General features: G+C 40.7%; 1 protein-coding gene across 24 annotated transcripts in view; it reads left to right on the top strand.

Moving 5' to 3' along the window:
• Positions 1-20,506, top strand: part of LOC310881225 (uncharacterized protein) — a gene marked incomplete at its 5' end in the record, with an annotated part of 330,228 nt that overhangs the window by 108,363 nt on the left and 201,359 nt on the right. For 18 of the 24 annotated variants that reach the window (XR_014572214.1, XR_014572216.1, XR_014572217.1 and 15 more), the window contains one exon: positions 6,861-11,835. Of the gene's footprint in view, positions 1-2,212; positions 2,531-6,860; positions 11,836-14,618; positions 17,189-20,506 lie in introns of those variants that run through there. The other 6 variants (XR_014572219.1, XR_014572232.1, XR_014572237.1 and 3 more) reach the window with 4 other exon arrangements.

The raw sequence follows: 20,506 nt of genomic DNA on the forward strand, positions 1-20,506 counted from the left end.
AGACAGAGTGTATGTCGGAGCAGTGTGATGCCTAAATAAAAGGGACCGGGGTAGGGGGCTGCTGTTTCTGTCTACTGAAAACATGTTTGAAGGATATGCATCTTGAAGATGCTAAAAATAAATGTGTACGTTGATTTCATTGACAAACTAGTGATCATATTGCAAAGGAACCAAACCATAACCCCACCAGCTGTTTTAGGGAGATCTCCTGCAACCTAGCACATTGTTTAAATTTAATATACTTTGCATCATGCTAATAGCCATTAAGTGCTAGTGATAATATCTGCTGTGATGTAGCTGAAAGACATTAGCCTTTTTGGCCAAATATGGTTTTTCATTTAACTGAACAATTACATGAAATCATGTCATTCATATTAATACAGTTTAGACAATTGATATCTAGAGAAATGAAAAGCATTGGTAATCTTGTGTGAAGCAGAATTTATCATTTGAAAAGTGAAGACATATTAATATTCATGAAATGTTATTTACTAATAGAAAGTATGTATTTTCTTAAATTATGCCAGTGCTTTTTCATAGTAAGTAATAAATAAGCCAATTCTCCTTCAGTGCAGCAGCAAAAATAAATTGCTTCCTTGTGGTTGACTACACTGAACTACACATGCAGTCAGGTATATGATTACCTCCATCTTGTTTCCTACCCACCTGCAAATGTGTGTATTATTCTGAAAATATCACGTTGGCATATTGTTATCCTATTATGCTATGAATTGCTGTTTACATCTCATTTCAAAATTAATTTTACATTCTGTAAGTTAAGGTAGGATTTGCTCTTTTCAGCTCAGAAGTCTAGGATTCTGGGAACAAAGGCTGTCTTCTACTGAAATTGCTAAAAAGTGATAGATGTCAAATTCTTAAAATGTACGGTTTCAGCTTGACATCAGAACTTCTGTTGCTCAGTGTCCTTAAGTGCTGTTTGATTTGCTTATATAAGGCTGTTAAAAGGGAACAATATTTCCAAATATCATGGCAAGATTCTGTCAGTTTTCTGCTGTGAATAACAAAGGTGAGGCCTAGAGAAGTGTCCTCTAGAGTAAATGATAGTTAGTGATACAGTCAAATAAACACAGAGATTATTTTGTGTTGTTTTGCCATATAATAAAACTGACACCGGCTTAAAAAACTGCAGCCAGCACATAACGTAATAAATCTGTATTTACACAGAGTGAAAGAAGATGGTGTTTATTGTGTAAACTCATAATTTGTGTAGGCTGTGTGCCTGATAGACTTAGAACTGGCTGACAGCCTAAGTAAATGAGTGGGAAGGACAATATACCTTCCCATGGAATTGTGCGCAGGGGTCTCATATTGCAAAAGTCATATGCTTTCACAAAAGGCATGATCTTTGTGATAACTTTGATTTTCTCTGCTAAAGAAAAAAAAAAGCACACCAATAACAACAAAACCAAAACAAACAAAATCCAAGATCACAATGATATTTTAAAATAAAACAAATGACAATGTTTTCCAGGGACCTTGTTTATTTATTAGTTTATTCTTGATTGAGTTAGTCTACAAGGGAAAAACATAAAATATAGTGGCATGATGTGTGTATTTTTGCTCTATTTAAAATTCATTTATTTTCCAGTAAAGCCATTCTGACTGCTTTCAACCAGAGACTTTTAATGTACTTCATTCATTTGGTCACCAGTGGGTCCCTGATCATGCTTTGAAATACTGGGCAGGAAAAGGGAAATTGCTCAAGAACAGTTATTGTACATTTTGTCTTGCAAAATGTCCATGTGGCTTGCTGGCAAGAAGCCATTAAGATTAATCTTGAATTGTGTTTTGGACAATATTCCTGTATATCAATAATAAAGATAAATTTAAGGTGAAGTATTAAATCAATCTACATCAACAGCTGGAAAGTATCAGGAAAATTAAAGGAGATATTTCAGTGGATGATGCTCATGTGCTTTACTCGCTGGAGAGCATTCCCTGGCTGCAGGTGGGAACTAGTGTTGCGAGCATCAAGATAGCCCTGAGAGACTTGAGGATCCCCTCTTATAAGGAAAGACACCTTTGTTTTTTTTTTTTTTCTTGTCAGCAGGATCAAAACAGTCCTGACGTTTGTATATGTACTAAGATATTTCGATCTGGTCAAAACCAAAAGATTTCTCAGAGTCTCTGCTCATCCGGAATTGATTATAGTCCCAGCAAACCAGTGCTGAGGTCAATAAGGTTATGTCACCTTAGTGAGAATTGATTTGGGGGGGATAAGATTGTATCCTGTATTAATTAACGTGCTCAAATTTGTTCACTGGCACAAAGGTGTGCCAGTTGCAATACCCTGAGTAAATGTAAGCTGTTCACAGCAGATTGTTTCATCTTAAACAGGATAAAAATTGGCATAGATCAGTAGTAAATTTAGTCTACTGGATTTATGTAAAAATACTTGGGTTGTTGAATGTGACCTGGCTACCAGGCTCAGTTGCATTACCCTGCCCTCTGCTTGGTTGACTGTAGGACAAAGCATTGGACACCTGGCTCTCAGAATGCTGTATGTGAGGTAACGTTGACATTTATATACTATTTAGTAGGTGCCATTGTCTTTGGAAAATTTTTCATCAGACATGTTGAAGTTAGTAGCTGATTATATAGCAGGTCGTTTTTGAAAATTGAAATTATTATGCCAGTGCTTCTCTCCTTGAACTAACACTCAAGTGATGGGGAAGAGAAGGAAAGGGGAAATATTTAGGTTACAAGAGCAAACATCTAGAAGGGGGATAGGGTTATTTCTGCTATTTCCAATTTCTCAGTCTGTGACATTTGAGAAAGATATGGTACCTGTCAAGGAATCTGTGATTAAACATTGTACAAATTTGAGGTATCTGTATGAGCTCATAATGCAAGAAATGAGAAAATTCCTGGAGAAGTGACTGTGGGTATTTTTTTTTCTTTACTTTTATTTTTAAAACAAAGCAAGTACTTAATCCTGACAAGCTAGAAAAACAGGCCATGTTTGTCAAATTAAGAGACAGATCTGAAAGCTAAGAATATGCCTACACGTGTACAAGGAATATGTCCACAAACTGTTGCAAAACTCACTTTCACATTGGGGAGTACATCAGTTTTGCAACATTCCAAGGACAGATAATAGTATAATTAATTTGCATTTGAACTATTAAGTTATCTGCAATGCTATACATTTTAATGTGCCCTTCACAGTATCTGTGCATCAATATAGATATGTGCATGAATGGTGCCTGCATTGCAACTTGCTTAGGAGTTTATCCCTCATTTTCAAGACTAAAATTAACACATTACTCTTGGGTACCGTGTATCTCTTCTGGCAGGAAGAGGATGTGAAAAGTTACTACAATGATGTGAAAATTCAGTTGTAATATTAATTATGCAGGGGAAACATGCTGTGTACAGTTACCATTCTGTGGTTTCTTGGTCTTTCCAACTGATATTCTTTGCTCTGTATGTAACTTAAAAACTTCTGCCAACTTTTAGTAAATGATATGCTGTCAAATCATCTCACTGCACCCTTCCATGGTGTGCCAAAAGCCAAAAAAAATGTATAAGGGAAAAAGATGATCAGAATACACAAGGTAAAGTTTCTTCGGGGCTGAAGTGAGAAGTTTTCAGGGAGCATTGGCTTGATTTTGCTGGTACCATGCTTTACATAGAGTGAACAATATGATTCTTTTAATAGGCTATTATCAATCCAGTAGCTTCCCTGACTATAAGCTGTTAACATCCCCGAGTACCTCACTAAGTAAAGAGCCATGTTTTCAGACTTGGAAAACATTTTGTTATAGATGAACCTTTAGTCCAATGGTAGGAACTGAATTATCAGGTCTCCTGGAGCCCAGTTCATTGTTCTATTACGTTACAAGAAAAGTAAGAAGTATATCACACAATTATAACTCAACATATTTCATTTGAAGATTAGGATAAATTCAAAAAGCTATTAAATTATGCTTGATCTTTTCTATTAAAGCAGACCAAATATGTTTGTATCGCAATTTAGCAGCAGCAAGGTGAGATAGCCATATAAATGTGGATATTTGATTAGTTGCTTTATGTTCTTATTTTCTCCCCATGCTACAGGAACAGTAGTACCTCTCACATTATAGTGATGGAACCATTTTCATAGTAGTAGAAGACAGTCTTCTGTCATAAATATACCATGCTAGTCAACATATATTTTTTGCTGTACACAGTGGGCTAAAAATTAGTTCAATGTCAAAGTGTTCTGTAGAGAAAGATTCTGCTGCCCTTCTATTATAGTCCACTCTAAGGAAACTTTCTAGTCATTAGCCTCAAAGCATAGTTCATAGTTTTGTTTTGTTTAAAAAAAAGAAATCTGCAGTACCATTATTTAGCATTAGCAACATTCCTACACCAGATTTTCAAGGCATGGCCAGCAAGGCGCTCTATTGAGAGGCTGTAGGCACTTTAAAACACCTGCATTGTTACCTAAAGATGATGCATAGTGATTTTATTTCCTATAAGAATTCTGCTGTGGTGCAGAATTGCATGCAGATCATGAAAGATGAATTTTGAAAGAGATCTCCCTAAGTTGCCATTTCACTATGAGGTTAAAACTGCATTGGAACAGTTCTGCTCACATCTAATAAATAAGCAGAGAGAATGCCTAAGCTACTGGCATTCTCTGCTCAGTGCTCTACAGCTGCTGAAAATAATGATACAGCCCCAAAGTCATCCTGTATATTGGGATGAGCTATGCAACACACTTGGTCCTTTCTTAGCTGTATTGAATAGTTTAGCCACTAGAAAATTTCATCCTTCAACAGCCTCTGATAATGGTGATCAACATAGTAATTTATTTTCTGTCAGCATAACTGAAGTTCTTTTCCTTATAGGGAAGGCAAAAGAAACCTGGTAAGATGACAGCCAAGGGCTTTTTTCTTCCCCCAGAGCATTTTGCCTTTATTATTCATGTCATTACGTTGTTATTTGCTCTTCAGTCCTGTATATTGTATAGGAGTCTAAGGAAAAAATGCTAATTTCACTTTCAGAGGCTTTGGGTTGGAGAAAACTGACCTCTGTCAGCCTTTTAAGGAAGTTCGTAAGCATAAGAAAATACTCGAAGGGACTAATGGTAGATACTCTTTGCTTACCAGGTACAGATCACCTCTTTCTTCAGTGTAAAAACTTGTATTTGCCAACCAGTCAGATGATTTTTTTTTTAAGTGTTGACTGTAGCTCAGTTTTTTGTGAGAAAGAAGCGACTTTACATTTTCAATGCCGTTCAGTTTGTATTTAAGAAAAGCCTTGATAGAACTTGTGAAATGAAAGGGACCCTTTCCAACTGTCCCCAAGGTCTCTTGCTTGGATCAGGGTCTGAGAGTGGGTATAGGTTCCTTGTTCTTTCCTGGCAGCTCTGAGGCAAATCTCAGTGCTGCAATGCAGGTGGCAGCTGGTGAGGGATCCCTAGTTCTCAAAGCCAACCTTAGCAGCAGAGCTTTCATGGGAAGAGCTGGTTGTTGTCATAGCTGTTTGCAGTCACAAACCCCTTGTGAAAGGTCTAGTACCACACGCAGTTTAATATTTATATATATTTTGTTAAGATATATGCAACCCTTTCCCTTTAGAGATGACAATTTCCTTATGTGGTGGGCACAAACTTCATGACTTTTCTTGCTGGCATTTCTTTTCAAGGACTTTTTCAGTCCTTGAGTTTGAAAATAATACAGCAGGGTGAGTGTATTGCTATAATTTGTCTATGGAAGTAAAGTTTTTGCTTTTGAATATAGAAACATGCACATTAATACAGCACTGTGTGGGTAATTCATATGCATATTATGTGCATATATTTATATTTTTGTCGTAATATGGTGTAATTGAAAAGACCTGTGCAACAGAAGTGGACAGATTATTACGTGCAAGTAGACAGGATTTACTTAGCCAAAAATCTAATCAGCATTTACATGACTTCAGCATTTTCAAAATCAGATGCTATGCATAGTTAAATTATTCAAATGTATTCTGCTTTCCAGGTTTCAAGGTCACAGTGAGAAGGTAGCTATGCTTTTTCTTTTGTTACCATGTAAGTGGTCAGTAGCAACCTTCTATTAGAAAAAATGAATACATAAACAGGCAAGCTTTAGCAGTGGTCATCTCAAATAATTGCAAAGTAAACCAGAGCCTGAAGGAGACAAGTAATTTTTCTTTGTTTCAAGACAAAGTTGTTTTAAATGTATTAAATGTATGTATATTGTGTCACATCTTTATGATGCTAATTGTGAAATTATTTTTGTAAATCCTATTTGAAAAAGAGACATACTTTATTCAAGAAAAATATTTGAGTGAAACCTAATGTCACCTTGACTTAAGCCTGCTCAATGCAGGATGTAAACGAAACGCTCATCTTATTCTCATTCTGACTACCAATGGCCTTTTTTGTCTCAAAAGGAGACAAAATTCACAGTCTCATGACTGCAATGCTGAAAAGAGCAAAGTCACAAAACTCTGCAGGATCCTTTGGTTTCTTAGCTGTGGGTATGTTTATTGAGGTCATTTATTTCAGGGTAGGTCTCTATCATACTTTGAGCAAGTTCAACATTATCTTTTCCAAAAATCCAATCACTCAAAGTCTGTGCTTTCTGTTGTACTAATAGTGCCTCAAAGTTTGGTAACTTTGAATGTTAGTAAAGTGTCTTGTGCTTGGTGTTCAGAGACATATATTGATAGAGATTAGAAATTAATAACAGTGGTTAGAGACATACAGTTATTAATCAGTTATAAAAATGGAAAGGTGTATGCTTTGATTAATAATCAAAGAAGTGTGTTTCTTTACTGTCTCATGCTGTGTTATAAGATAGTCTGGATGTTAATCACAGACCTTCTTATGGGATACCTTACAGGAGATAACTGGAAGCCTGGTGTTTGGAGAGAGAAAATAGCTGAAGATGAAGCACTGTGGGCAGTTCTGATTACAGACAAAGCAAGAAAGGCTGTGTACTTCCAGCCCCCTATGATTCTAAAGAGCTCTGTTAAATAACAGACTGCACCGTCTCCATCAAAGATCCATGAAGGTGAATGCTTCACTGCCAGAAATACTTATTTATATATGTGTATTCTGAACCATAAAGAGAACTAGGGCTTATTACAGTCTTGCTTTAATTTTTGAACAGCTAGGTGGTGCTGCTCGAATATTTAGTATGTATTTACTGTTTAATTTTAGTATCATAATGTTAAGTCAAAGATCAAGACTCAGATGTATGAGATACAGAGAAAATGCAAATTTGCTGCATGTCCCAAATGGATTACAATGGAAGTAAAAGGGTACACGTTCTCTGCACTTCACCTACTTCTTCATTCTGTTGAGCCTGATAAAGCCACAACTGTATTGTTTCCAATACTCAAATGAACTAATTAAAAATTAGTAGTTTTTTTTTTTTGTGTGTGTGTAATACTCTGTGATGTAGTCACACGTGTGAAAGTGATGATGATGGAGAGAGACCAAGAGGTGTCAGTGAGCTCGGCCAGAATAGGAGGCAATGAGCAGACAAAGCTGCTGAGCTCTTCTTTGAATGGTCACAGCAAAAGGGGGTTATAAATAGGATGTAATAGGCAATGTAAGACAGTGAAATAGGCAATGTAAGACACAATGGGAGCAAGGTTTGGAGAAATATCTCCATTGAGCAATGTAAGAAATGGGTTCATGTGTTGATATTAAGGCCAGTTGGAAATTGCTTTTCTTTCTTTTTTTTTTTTTATTTTTTAGAAATAAATGAAAAATAACAAGAACAAATGTGAATTGGGAATGCCTGTGTAACTGAAGTCAGGTAGCTTGTGTTAGAGAAGAACTGCTACTGAATGACTGCCATGTAGCTGGAGCTATAAACTAGAAAAATGAGAACTAGCAAGAACATCCATAAGCAACTCAGATGCAGCAAAGCTTGGACCATGTTAGAGAGTTTAATGCAAGATTGGGAGAGTTTTCAGTTGTTCTAAATCACAAAATTAAATACGTGGTTACGTTGAGGGAATAGCAAATGATTATATCAGTACACTGTTTAAACAAGGGTACTCCAACTTCCTGAAATTAGTAATGACTTCATTTGTTCAGAAGATCTTAAAGCATAAAGGGAAAAGGTAGCAGAATTCAAGTGAAGGTGTCCTAGCTCTTGGTGAGGCTCTGTTAATAGCAGGTATAGCAGCTAGGGAGCTGCCTTGTGAAATAGGAAAATGATCTTTCAGGCTGCACTATAGAAAGTCAGGGCTAAAACATGTTCAAGGAACCTGCAATTTTCTGTTCATGTGTAAAAGTTTGCTTTCATATGCACTTCTCTTATACATTCTCTTTTAAAGCCATGCCTCAGCCTTCTTAATCTTTAGTAGTTCTCCTCCAATGGCAGATGAGTGATGAATGCAAAAATATACTGTTATTACTATTGGAATCCCATTGAGAATATCCGATAATGAATTCTTCCTTTTTGAGAGGCAGAGAATATGTGAAAATGGCACCATTTTAGTACTTCACTTTCAATATAGCTTTTCTGTCTACAGGGGATGCCATTTATGTTTGTAACATTTCTTCTTACTGCTTAGCCGTAAAAATGCTACATAAGACTAATACAATTATATGCCGTAGCATAAACTGCTGTGATTTATGGAAGACCTTACTGAGTTGTCATATGAATTTCTTGTGGAAGTACTATCCAAGCAGAAATGTTTTTGATAATATTTCAGCCTTAGAATACTGATACTTGGCAAATTCTCAGTTATATAGCTAAATATAAGAAATCTATTTGTACGTATATATGTATGTACATGCATGCAAAAACATGTATGTAAAAAGTCCAGTGTCACTTGATGAAATACTACATCAAGCATCTCTAACATTTAAAGCAGGGCAACAGCCTAGTGCAGACAGGTTCTTTGGTGGTGTAAATTGTCATATTTTCCGTGGTCTCTTACTAAATTTATGCTGTCTAGATCATACAGAGCTAAGTCAATCTCCTTTCTCTATGGACAAGTATTGACATATATGTACCTCAGATGGTAATTTAAGGCTTGAAAATGTACTGCTGAGAGCTCCCTTGAATTTCAAAGGTGCTTATATAGGTATGAGAAGAAAGAAAGAAAGAAAGAAAAATCCACACTTATCTTTACCACAGGAAAAAAAATATCTTTAAACAGAAAATATCAAGAAATCTTGAGCTTTCATCAAGGATTGCTCTGTTTACTAGAGAGAGGATTGTGACTCTCCTGGCTTGTAAAAGAGCATTTTAAGAGGTGCTGTTAACTTACAGCTTTTGTGCTGTTCTGTGGCAGTTTCGTTGGATTCAGCTTGTTGAGATTTAATTATTTCTTACACTATGTTTCTGCCATTCATTTTGAAAATTGGGAGTTTATAGGTTTTACTGCACATCTTAGAATTACAAAGAGAGCAATTAAGATGCAAAATAAGTCGCTAGCTGTTGAGTGTATAAATATTAAATAAGAGAAATGTGACATTTACTTGTTTTTGATTAAAAGTCAGAGGGTAGTCAAGAAAGGTCAAAAACTGCTGGTGTACTTGAAACACCTCTCTAAGTGGTCAGTCATATATATAACGAAGTCTGGTGATAGCAGCTTGTTATTAGTTCTTGTAAGGCAGTTGTGTAAGCCTGGGTTTGCAGCCCTCATAGACCTCCCAGAGATATTGTTAATGCAGACTCATGAATTTCCAGGAATGCAGCACAGAAATAACAAAGCCCTGTAACAAATAATAGGAGGGAAAAGGTGGTTTCATGCAAATTTAGTCAGTTGTCAGATCAAATACCTTGAAGTGGTTACAAAAGCTTTCTTGCTAGGAAAATGTTTTCCCTTGCTTGATGGAAGGTAACCTTGTTCACATGTAGTTTAGTGCTGCATTACAGAAATGTTCCAGTAGAAACCTTCCAGCCATGTGGATGGGTTTATGGTGGGATAGGACAGGTGGTAAGAATGCCTGCTTCAGAACTTACCCCCTGAAGCTCTCTTCTTTCGTAATGCATCTGCAAGCAATAAGGATATGATTTTATCCAGAACACTTAACTATTTGTTCGTAGGACATATATTGACATACATGTTTGACATGAGACCATGTAATTGTTGTCACAAGGAGAATACTTCAAAAAATTTGTCACAGATTAATTGGTTGCCATGATGCTGAGCATCTAAGGGGCAGTCCTCAACCAAATTTCCTTCTCAGCATGCAGGCAGTTTTCACTCTTGGTTTCTGTTCTTCCTCCCCTGGTAGGTTGTCCAGAAGAGCAGTTTAGTGGGTTTCTTCTGCCTCATACTTAATGTAACTTTTCTCTGGGGAAGCTAACTAAAATCATACCCATGCTGGATGTAAAGAAAATGTACTTGGATCTCATGAAAGTAGTTTAACATTTCTGAATTGAAGAAAAAAATGATGTGAAAAGTAATTTTGTTTCCTGTGGGAAAGGAATTCGCAGGGAGCTTTGTGCTGTTTCGCATCTCCCTGAGTTAGAGATAATGAGGAAAACAGCGGTAGAACCAAAAACTTGAGCAAGCTCGAGGTAAAGTAAATTGGCTACAGTGTTAAAGATGAGCTTTGAGCAGTGGCCAATTGCTGGCTGGCTCGAGGCGTGTGTCTGAGGGTCTCTAACCAATTGTATGACAGACTCGGGCGTGTGGACAGCACGTGGGGCTACGGAGAAAGTATATGTAGTGGTGAAAAATGGCAATAAAGGTCTCCTGTTCAAGAGCCATCAGAAGTCCATGTCTTGCATCCCTTCAAATGGTGACCCCGACGTGACAGGGGAGGAGCAGCGCTGCACGAGCGTCTGAAGGGAACCTAGCCAAACGAATCAAGCTCGCAGCTGGACTGCAGCTTCAACCCCGGGACATCACCTGAAGGACAGGTGAGCGGCTGGGCATTGATCAAGGAGCTAGCCTTTTGGCAGAGGAAGAGGCTATAGTGAAACTACTAACGCAACTCCTAATGGACAGGGGAGTAAAATCTGATCCGTTTGAGATAAAGCTATTATTGAAATTTTTGCGAAAACAAGGGTTCCCCTCACTGGCTTCCACAGTATTTGATGTAAAAACTTGGGACCAAGTGGGGGAAAAAATATGGGAAGCAGCGTCCAGTGGGGATACTAATGCTGCTGAGGTGATGACTACGTGGCGGCTGGTGACAGAGACTTTAAGATCGTGGCAGGCAGAAAAGGAAGTACAGAACGCCCCTGCCCAGGCAATAACAGCAGCCGAACCGAGATCAGAGCCTGCAAGGTCACCAGAGCAGTGCAATTTGATAGACCTGGGGGATGACAAGGAAGAGGGCCCCTGCCCGCTGAGCCCCTCGGCTCCCGCCTTGCCTGCCCCCATAACGCCTCCCTGCGGGCCCGAGCTTTCGGCCCGCGGGAACGAGGGGAGCTGGTGCGCCGGGAAGCGCTAAGGGACGGGGACCCGGTAGGAACGGCTTTCCCGATACAGGTGCGACCCAGCGGTCCAAATGAATATAATGCCTTCCACTGGGACCTAATTAAAGAATTAAGAAAGACTGTGACTACATATGGGTTACACGCACCGTTTACTCAGTCATCGTTAGGAAATGTTATGACTGGTCCATTGTTGGTGCCGTACGATTGCCGCCAGCGCCGCCGCTCGCCCCGTTGTCAGGTCCGGGCGCCCGCCCGCCCGCCCAGCCGCCGCCTGATGCGTTTCTCCGGTTTGGGCGCCCGCCCGCGCGCACCGGGCGCTGCCGTGTTCCGCCTGCTGCTGCGCCCGGGCCCGCGGCCCCGCGGGTCCCCGCTCCGTCTGCCCTCCGAGGCCGGCCAGAGCCGCGCGCCGCCCGCGCTCCGCGACAGCCCGCACGGCCGCAAGCGCCGCCGCCGCCTCCCCGCTCGCCGCCGACCGCCGCCGCCGCTGCCCACCCGCCCCGGGCTGCGCCCCCCCAGCCCGCCGGCCCCTCTGCTGGCGCTGCGGGCCGCCGCCGGCAGCTCGGCCAAGGATAGGGGTGGATCCCCTGAAAAGGCAGCCACAGATCTCAGCGGTGAACACAAGCTCAATAAATCCCAGCAGCTGAAAAAAGTTTTCAAAGAATGTGGTGCTGTAGGGGTTTCGTTCCATGTTGGAATTTCATCAGTATCTCTAGGAATCTTCTACCCGGCTGTGTCAAGTGGTGTGGACATGACTGCAGTTCTTTTCAAACCTGGTTTCAGTGAATCATCGCTGCAATCTAAAAGGGCTGCTGGCACAAGCACATTTCTGTTGGCATATGCTATTCACAAATTGTTTGCTCCAGTATGACTCAGCATTACTATAGTTTCTGTGCCATTTATTGTCTGATACTGCTGGAAGATTGGTTTCTTTAAACCTCCTACCCCAAATCCGTGATAACTTCTTATGGTTTTTATTCGCCCAACATGGGGCTCGAGGAATTTGAGATAAGGATGATAGTCGAGAGAAGTAACGGGCAAAACATGGACTGGATTTTTTTTATGAATGTAATAGTTGTGAAGAATTTAAGAAAGCAGCAATTGTGAGGAATATGTTTCATATTAGTGTGGTGAAGGGAGGAGGGGTGGTGTGTGTGTAAATTGTCCACCTTGTCAGTGTTGTTATGATGTTATATTTATTTTGGTGTGGGGAATTCTTTTTTTTTTTGATGTAAGTGAAGTTTGTGAAGATTGTGATAATTGTAAAGTAAGAGTATATTGGAATGTAGTGGGTTTACGTGGCAGGGTATTGGTAGCAGGAGGCCATAGGGGTGGCTTCTGTGAGAAGAATCTAAAAGCTGCCCCACGTTTGGTAAGGGCCCTGCTGCTGACCAGAGCTGAGCCAATAAGCAATGTTGTTTGAGCCTCTGTGAGAGCAGATGTAAGAAAGAGAAAAGAAGAAAAAAAAAAAAGAAAAAAACACTGCGCCACACAGCAGCTGGGAGAGGGAGAGGAGTGAGAAACAGCCTTGCAGGTGCCAAGGTCGGTGAAGGAGGAGGGGGAGAGGTGCTCCAGGCGCCGGAGCAGAAGTCCCCTGCGGCCTGTGGCGAGGACCATGGTGAAGCAGGCTGTCCCCCTGCAGCCCATGGAGTACCGCGGTGGAGCAGGGTTCCACACTGCAACCTCGCTGCCACGGTTACCACTGTGGACACCCTTCAGCAAGAACCAGAGGGAGTGCCAGAGTAGATGCCTCCACAGTAACAGACGCCACGTTGCGGTGTACTCACGTTCATAAAATTCCATTTAATGTCAAAGGACCAATTGGGAATGACTGTAGTGTATTGCTGCTAGGACGATCAAGTACAACTTTCACCGGATTGTTTGTTTTACTGGGGATAATTGATGCCGATTATAATGGACAAATCCAAACTATGGCTTGGACACTGTCTCCACCATTGTCAATACCAAAGGGAACTAGAATTGCTCAACTGATTCTTTTCTGAGCAGTAGTCTGCAGGACTTGGTTCGAGAACAGCTCCAACAAGGACATATTGTTCCGACAAACAGCCTATGGAATTCACCAGTGTTTGTTATCAAGAAGAAGAGCAGGAAATGGAGATTACTGCATGATTTGCGATGAATCAATGCAGTGATTGAGGACATTGCAGCCAGAAAATTAAAAAGGAAAAAAAAAGAGGAAAAAAAAGGAAAAAAAAGTACTTTTGAATATTGTATCGGACTCACAATATGCTGTAGGTGTTGCTCAGCACATTGAGAGGGCACATTTGAGACATATCCCAAAGGAAAAATTGTTTCTAAAATTTAAAGAGCTGTTATTTTTGATAGAGCAGCGAGTGCACCTGTATTGTATTATTCACATGCAGAGCCACACCATGTTACCTGGTAATTTTGCAGAGGGTAACACACACACTGACCAGCTAACTAATATGACCCTGACTGCCCTGGTGCCTAAGGTGCTGGAGCAAGCTCAGTTATCCCATGCCTTTTTCCATCAATCCGCCAAAGTCTTGGCGAAACAATTCACTGTATCGATCACTGACGCCAGATTGATTGTCCAAACATGTCATGACTGTCAACAACATCTTTTGACCCTGTCTTTAATTGTAAACCATAGAGGTCTACGGTCCTTACAGTTATGGCGGACCGATGGAACGCATATTCCAGAATTTGGTCACTTGAAATATGTTCACGTATCGGTAGATATTTTCTCTCATGCTATTTGGGTGACAGTTGCGGTGGGTGAATCTAGTCGCCATGTCCAGGCTCACTTCTGTGTTGCTTTTGTGGTGCTAGGCATCTCAAAAGAAATAAAACCCGACAGTAGCCCCGCCTATGGTAGTCACTCCCTTCAAACCTTTTTTCAAACTTGGGGTATCCGACACATCACAGGCATTCCTCATTCCCCCACGGGTCAAGCTATTGTCGAGCACACACATCACACCTTGAAAACACTGCCAAATAAACAAAAAGGGAGAGACACCCAGGAAACACCACAGAACAGGTTGGGAAAGGCACTTCACGTAATGACTCACCTATCATTACCCTTTCCTCACAAAGAGGTACTGCCCATAGTAAAACATTACAAAAATATGAATTCTGCACTGTCACGGGTGCCACAGTCAGAGCAGGCCTTAGTAATAGTAAAAAATTTAAATACAGGTCTTTGGGAGGGACCCCAGCCTCTAATAACTTGGGGTCAAGAGTATGCTTGTGTCTCCACAGGTCACGGACCAAGATGGGTACCAGCAAGGGGGGTAAGGCCATGGTTGGTCCCCTCCTCACAATCGCAGCTGTCATCGGTTGTTGCCAGCCCTGGGTCTCCATCCAGCCATGCCAAAGCATCTGGGTCACCCTTGCCAACATGACAGGACAAGAAGCGATGTGCCTGTCCTGGCCTGGTGCTAACAACCGATTCACGACATGTCTGGTGGGGAACCTGGCTGATAACAAAGACTGGACTGTCTACTTGCCACAAGTGCCCCTAGAGCCACAGGAATTAGATATCCTGGGATGTGAAACAGCAACAGCATGTGTAAGGTTTAATTGCTCAGGCAAAAAAACAAATCATGAAACATATGGTCAACTCCACACTTGCTCCTTATTGCAATGCATCTCTTTGCTGTAATTATACAAAACTATCATAGCATCCTTCCTTGCACCAGGAGCCACTCTGCTCAGCTGTGGGATTGACTGTGGAACGGATGCCCCTAGGTGCACCCCGAGCATTTTCCTCGGAGGGATCTCCACTCTCAGCCACTCACCACGGGAGTAGACAAGGACCTCCTGAAGCTGTGGACAGATTATTTTAAGTGATATTTTTTTGTGGTATGAATGAGAAGTGCAAGAGGCCTCTTTGCGTGATTGTGCTGTGCGAGTGAGATGCAGCATCGCTGTGAAGCAACATCCCTAGCACTCAGTGGCTTGTTGACTGATGTAGATTCTAGTAGGCACGCTACTTTACAATCGTAATTCTGCTTGTGATTTTCACCCTGTTGCTTATTGTACCTTGCTTATTGCAGTGTCTGCAGTGATTGATAGAAAAATCTATCGAAAGCATTTGGTTGATTGAAAATAAAAAGGGGGGAATTGTGGGAAAGGAATTTGCAGGGAGCTTTGTGCTGTTTCGTACGTCCCTGAGTTAGAGATAATGAGGAAAACAGCGGTAGAATCAAAAACTTGAGCAAGGTCGAGGTAAAGTAAATTGGCTACAGTGTTAAAGATGAACTTTGGGCAGTGGCCAATTGACAGATTCGGGCACATGGACAGCATGTGGGGCTACGGGGAAAGTATATGTAGTGGTGAAAAATAGCAATAAAGGTCTCCTGTTCAAGAGCCATCAGGAGTCCATGTCTTGCATCCCTTCAGTTTCCAAGTACCAGAAAAGGGCAAGTGGCTATTTTGATAGTTTTTCATGCTTACATAAAGGAGACATTTAACCTAAGAATTTTGTAGTATTTCAGCGTACAGGACTTGAAATAGTATATTTGCATAAAGCTATTTTTTCTATTCAAGCTTACCTTTTGTTTGCTGTCATCTTAAATGTGTAAGTGAAAACGCATCTGATCCGAAAAAACTGACACATTGCCCAAGAAAATTATCATGTTGTTCACTTTATGATAAATTATTCCAATACATACTGCTTCTAAATTTAATTTTTAGTGTTTTGTAGTTAAGGAGGGATAGAATACTGTTACTAATGAGAAGTCCTTATGACCTGGCCTCTGTATGTATGGGAAGGGAATGAACCCTGAGCGCAGGAGGGCAATTTAAGATAACCTGACAACAGCACAAATGGCTGTAAATTGTCTGCAAATACGCCTTGGTTGGAGGTTAAAGATTAATGGCAGGAGAAAAGTTCTTCAGTATCCCAGAGCAATTTGTCCACTAGGCCACAGATTATTTGAGATGATACCAAAGGATAGTACTAAAACTCCTGAGAAGTTTTACAGCCCTTCATCATTTTTATTAGTAGTTGTCCTGGTTCCAGTTAGGACAGAGTTAATTTTTCCTCATAGTAGCTGGTAGGGTGCTATGTTTTGGATTAGGATGATGTAAGGAATGGTCCAGCAATTCGTGCCACTAAGGGGTTTGAAGGGTTAACATTGAGGCCTGGGTTTAGGCGAGAAGAGAACAAAGGGATTTCTTCAGAGAAAAACTGCTGACTGCACGGACGTGCAGTAACTTCTGACAGCTGGCCAAGAGACCACTAGATAAGGAGGAAGAATATGAGCCTCCCCGTCTGAGCGGCCCCCGAAAGACTAACAGAGACTGATAAGCAGGTGCACCTGGGAGGACTTCGGATTCGGGAAACCAATTATAATAACCCTGCCTCTTCTAGAAGTAGTAATGAATATGTATTAGCCTAGGAGCATCAAAACCAGCCGCCTTACGTAACAGGTGTGCGTCCTGGGGGAGCAGAGACTCCCGGCGCACCCAGCGCTGTTTGCTTGCCTCTATTCGTTTAATAAATTGTAAACTTTGATTGTAATCCTATTTGGGACTCAGTCATTTATAACAGATGAGAAGAGCGCTGATAACATGCTGATGTTTTAATTGTTGCAGAGCAGTGTTTACACCAGGCCAAGGACTTTTCAGCTTCTCGCTCTGTCCTGCCAGCGAGCAGGCTGGGGGTGCAGCAGGAGCTGGGAGGGGACAGACCCAGGACAGCTGACCCAAACTGGCCAAAGGGGTATTCCATACCATCTGACGTCATGCTAAACAATATATAGGGGTGGCTGGCTGGGGTGGGGGGCCGGCTGCTCGGGGATAGGCTGGGCATCGGTCAGCGGGTGGTGAGCAATTGCGTTGTGCATCACTTGTTTTCTTACACATTATTATTATTAATACTATTATCATTATCACTATTATTATTGTTGTTATTATTATATTCCTGTCTTAATAAACTGTCTTTATCTCAACTCGCAGGCTTCACTTTCCCGTTTCTCTCCCCCATCCCAGAGAGGGAGGGGGGAGGGTGAGCAAACGGTTGTGTGGTGTTTAGCTGCCAGCCGGGTTAAACCACAACAGTGGTTAATGGTCTTTTTTCAGTGTCTCATTTGTAACATGGCATCATTAGGGTTCTCCATAGCACAAAATGAATTATGTTTTTGTTTGCCCACTGAATGCTCACCCTGACATTAACCTCTTGTGTGCCGCATCAAATCCAACTCACCAATATTTGGCTCAGGTACTGTCCAGAACTGATACTTTAATCTGTTTTAATTTACCATCATGTCTGAAAACACATTTAATAATGAGAGCAAACATGTTTGATTTTGTTTATTCTTAGCAATGGCATAAGATGTTTATACATTCTATTTTTTTTTAAACCATAGATATATATTTGTTTATCATAGAATGATAAAGTGCTTTGGGTTGGAAGGGACCTTAAAGACCATCTGGTTCTACCCACCTGCCATGGCAGGGGCACCTCCCACCACACCAGGTTGTCCAAGGCCCCATCCAGCCTGGCCTTGAACATCTCCAGGGAGGGGGCTGCCACAGCTTCTCTGGGCAATCTGGGCCAGGGCCTCACCACTCTCAGAATAAAGAATTTCTTCCTAATATCTGATCTAAACCTAACTCTCTTTCAGTTTAAAACCATTACCCCTTGTCCTATCACTCCACTCCTTGACAGAGTCCCTCCCCAGCTTTCCTGTAGCCCCCTTCAGGCCCTGGCAGGCCGCAATGAGGTCACCCTGGGGCCTTCTCTTCTTCAGGCTGAACAACCCCAACTCCCTCAGGCTGTCTTCGCAGGAGAGGTGCTCCAGCCCTCTGATCATCTTTGTGGCCCTCCTCTGGACTCATTCTAATACTTCCATGTCCTTCTTGTGCTGGGGGCCCAGAGCTGAGCGCAGGCTGCAGGTGGGGTCCCACGAGAGCAGAGCAGAGGGGCACAATCCCCTCCCTTGCCTGCTGCCCACGCTGCTGTTGGTGCAGCCCAAGGTACGGGGGGCTTACTGGGCTGCAAGCCCACACTGCCATCTGAAGTCGAACTTTTCCTCAACCAATGCCCCCAGGTCCTTTTCCTCAGGGCTGCTTTCAGTCCATTCTCAGCCTAACCTGTGTCTGTGCTTAGGATTGCCCCAGCCCAGCTGCAGGACTATGTTTAAAATAAAATACTTGAACCTCTTCACTATCTGCAGCATGAACATACAATAAAGAATTTGGTTTTCTTTTCTAGAATAAATAGTTCACAAATCTTTATGCTGTGCTCACTCTTCTGTGTCAGCCTGTCCTATAGCATTAACTTTAATGTGACATTTAAGTTTAATCATTTTCACTTCTCAGTACATCATTTAGTAATATGGAAATAAAATGAATTGCTACAAAAAGATATTACTAACTTAACTGTTCAGAAATATCAAGCATATTTCACAAGCAGTTTCTTCAGTGCATGGAAGGACAGCATAAAAAGTGATTGCCACTCTATATATTTAAATGAAATGAACAACTTCTCAGTGAAATTTCTGACGTAATGGTGCTTTAATGCTAGTATGTTGTTTCGTGCTATTTTCTCATTGGTTTATTTACGAAGATCATAACATTATTTCCCTCTAAAATAGTGTTGAATCTACATTTCATCAAACACTGGAGCTGATAACATGAAACTCAATTTGATATGGTATATTAATTCTCATAATTGATATATTTTTTCCTTAACAAAATTTTGAACTGTATGGAAACCACTAAATACCTACTTTTATGTAATAGGACAATATTATTACATACCAGTAGTATATATTCTGCTGAGAGAGCATAGGGGCTGTTTTGGAAGAGGCCTGGTGGATTTTTTTTAAAAAAATACAAATAGTCTACTTTAATAAATATTTGTGTATTACCAGGAAACAGAAATGGAAATTCAAATACGTTTGATAATCTTTACAAAATAGGGCAAGAAATCAAAATGAGTCCAAAGGAAATTCCTCATTTAGGAGAAGTCACTAATGGTGGTACTGAAGAAGAATTATGTTAGGATTATGAAAATTGGTCAGAATTACATGAAGAAACTTTCTCCCAAGAGCAAAACGGCAGCAGGTGAAATACTGCTGAAGAGCTGTTGGTCTGTCGTATTGGGTATTACTGAAATAGGCAGAATCAGGTAAATAAAGCTCTTTGCTGGATAACTCTACTGAAACCTAAACTTGTGCAACTGCTGCTCCAAATTTACTTCAATGTGTGCTTATTAAAGATGCTGATTTGCTGGTAATGCAATCCTGCATATCCTATGTATGAAAGAAGGAAAGGTAGTATTAACTGTACTGAAGACTACAAAAGGTTATGCAAAGTCTTTTGCTTGAAATTTATATATATAGATGTGTGTGAACATAACTTTCTTTATAACTCCTAATGTCCATCTCAAATGCCTAAAATGTGATTTCAGTCAAAATTTGTAAAGACAAAGAGAAACACTTTGATAAAAGGAATACAAGACTTTTTGTTTAGAATGTCGAAAAGAAAAAAAATAATTGTCAGAGAGTTTTTTTTTTCATATTAGCAAAAAAAAATCAAGAAATGCAAACTGCTTTTGTAAAATGGGCTTTAAAATTGTATGTTTGATGGGAGTGATTCATATGGTATAACAGAAAAACCCTCTCTTTGCTTACTGAGGATTTATATCGAAGCAGTGCCTCTCCACAGTGCCAAAGGAAACTGTCTGATAATGCTAGTGGGAAGACTGATCCTCTGACTTGAGGGTGTTAAGAGAGTACCCTGGGGCGACAGAAGTGGAAAGACACAATGAGAACTTTTAATTACAAATCGAGTCCAGTCTAGAGACCAATATTTGCACAATACTCTATTTTCTTTCCAGAAAATTGTAGAAATTGTAGAGTCTGGAGAGAGGAGTTAGGCAACTTTAAAGTTTTCCTGATGTTTTGAATCATACACAGTAAATGCTTCCTATGACTCTAAGGTTTCTTAAACCAGTTCCTTCTGTCAAGGAGATATGAAATCCACTGTAAGATTTCTTCATCAGAAGATAGAAGTCAATGTAAGAAAAAGGTTGCATTTTATCATGTAGGTTTGTTCCTCTCCTGTTTGGGCGCTGCACACCCTTTTCTTTCAGCCCTCAGCTGTCTAAGTAGCTGTCAACAGCACTGAAACTGAAT

This window comes from Anser anser, assembly GCF_964211835.1.
Source record: "Anser anser genome assembly, chromosome: 14".
Classification (NCBI taxonomy): Eukaryota; Metazoa; Chordata; class Aves; order Anseriformes; family Anatidae; genus Anser; species Anser anser.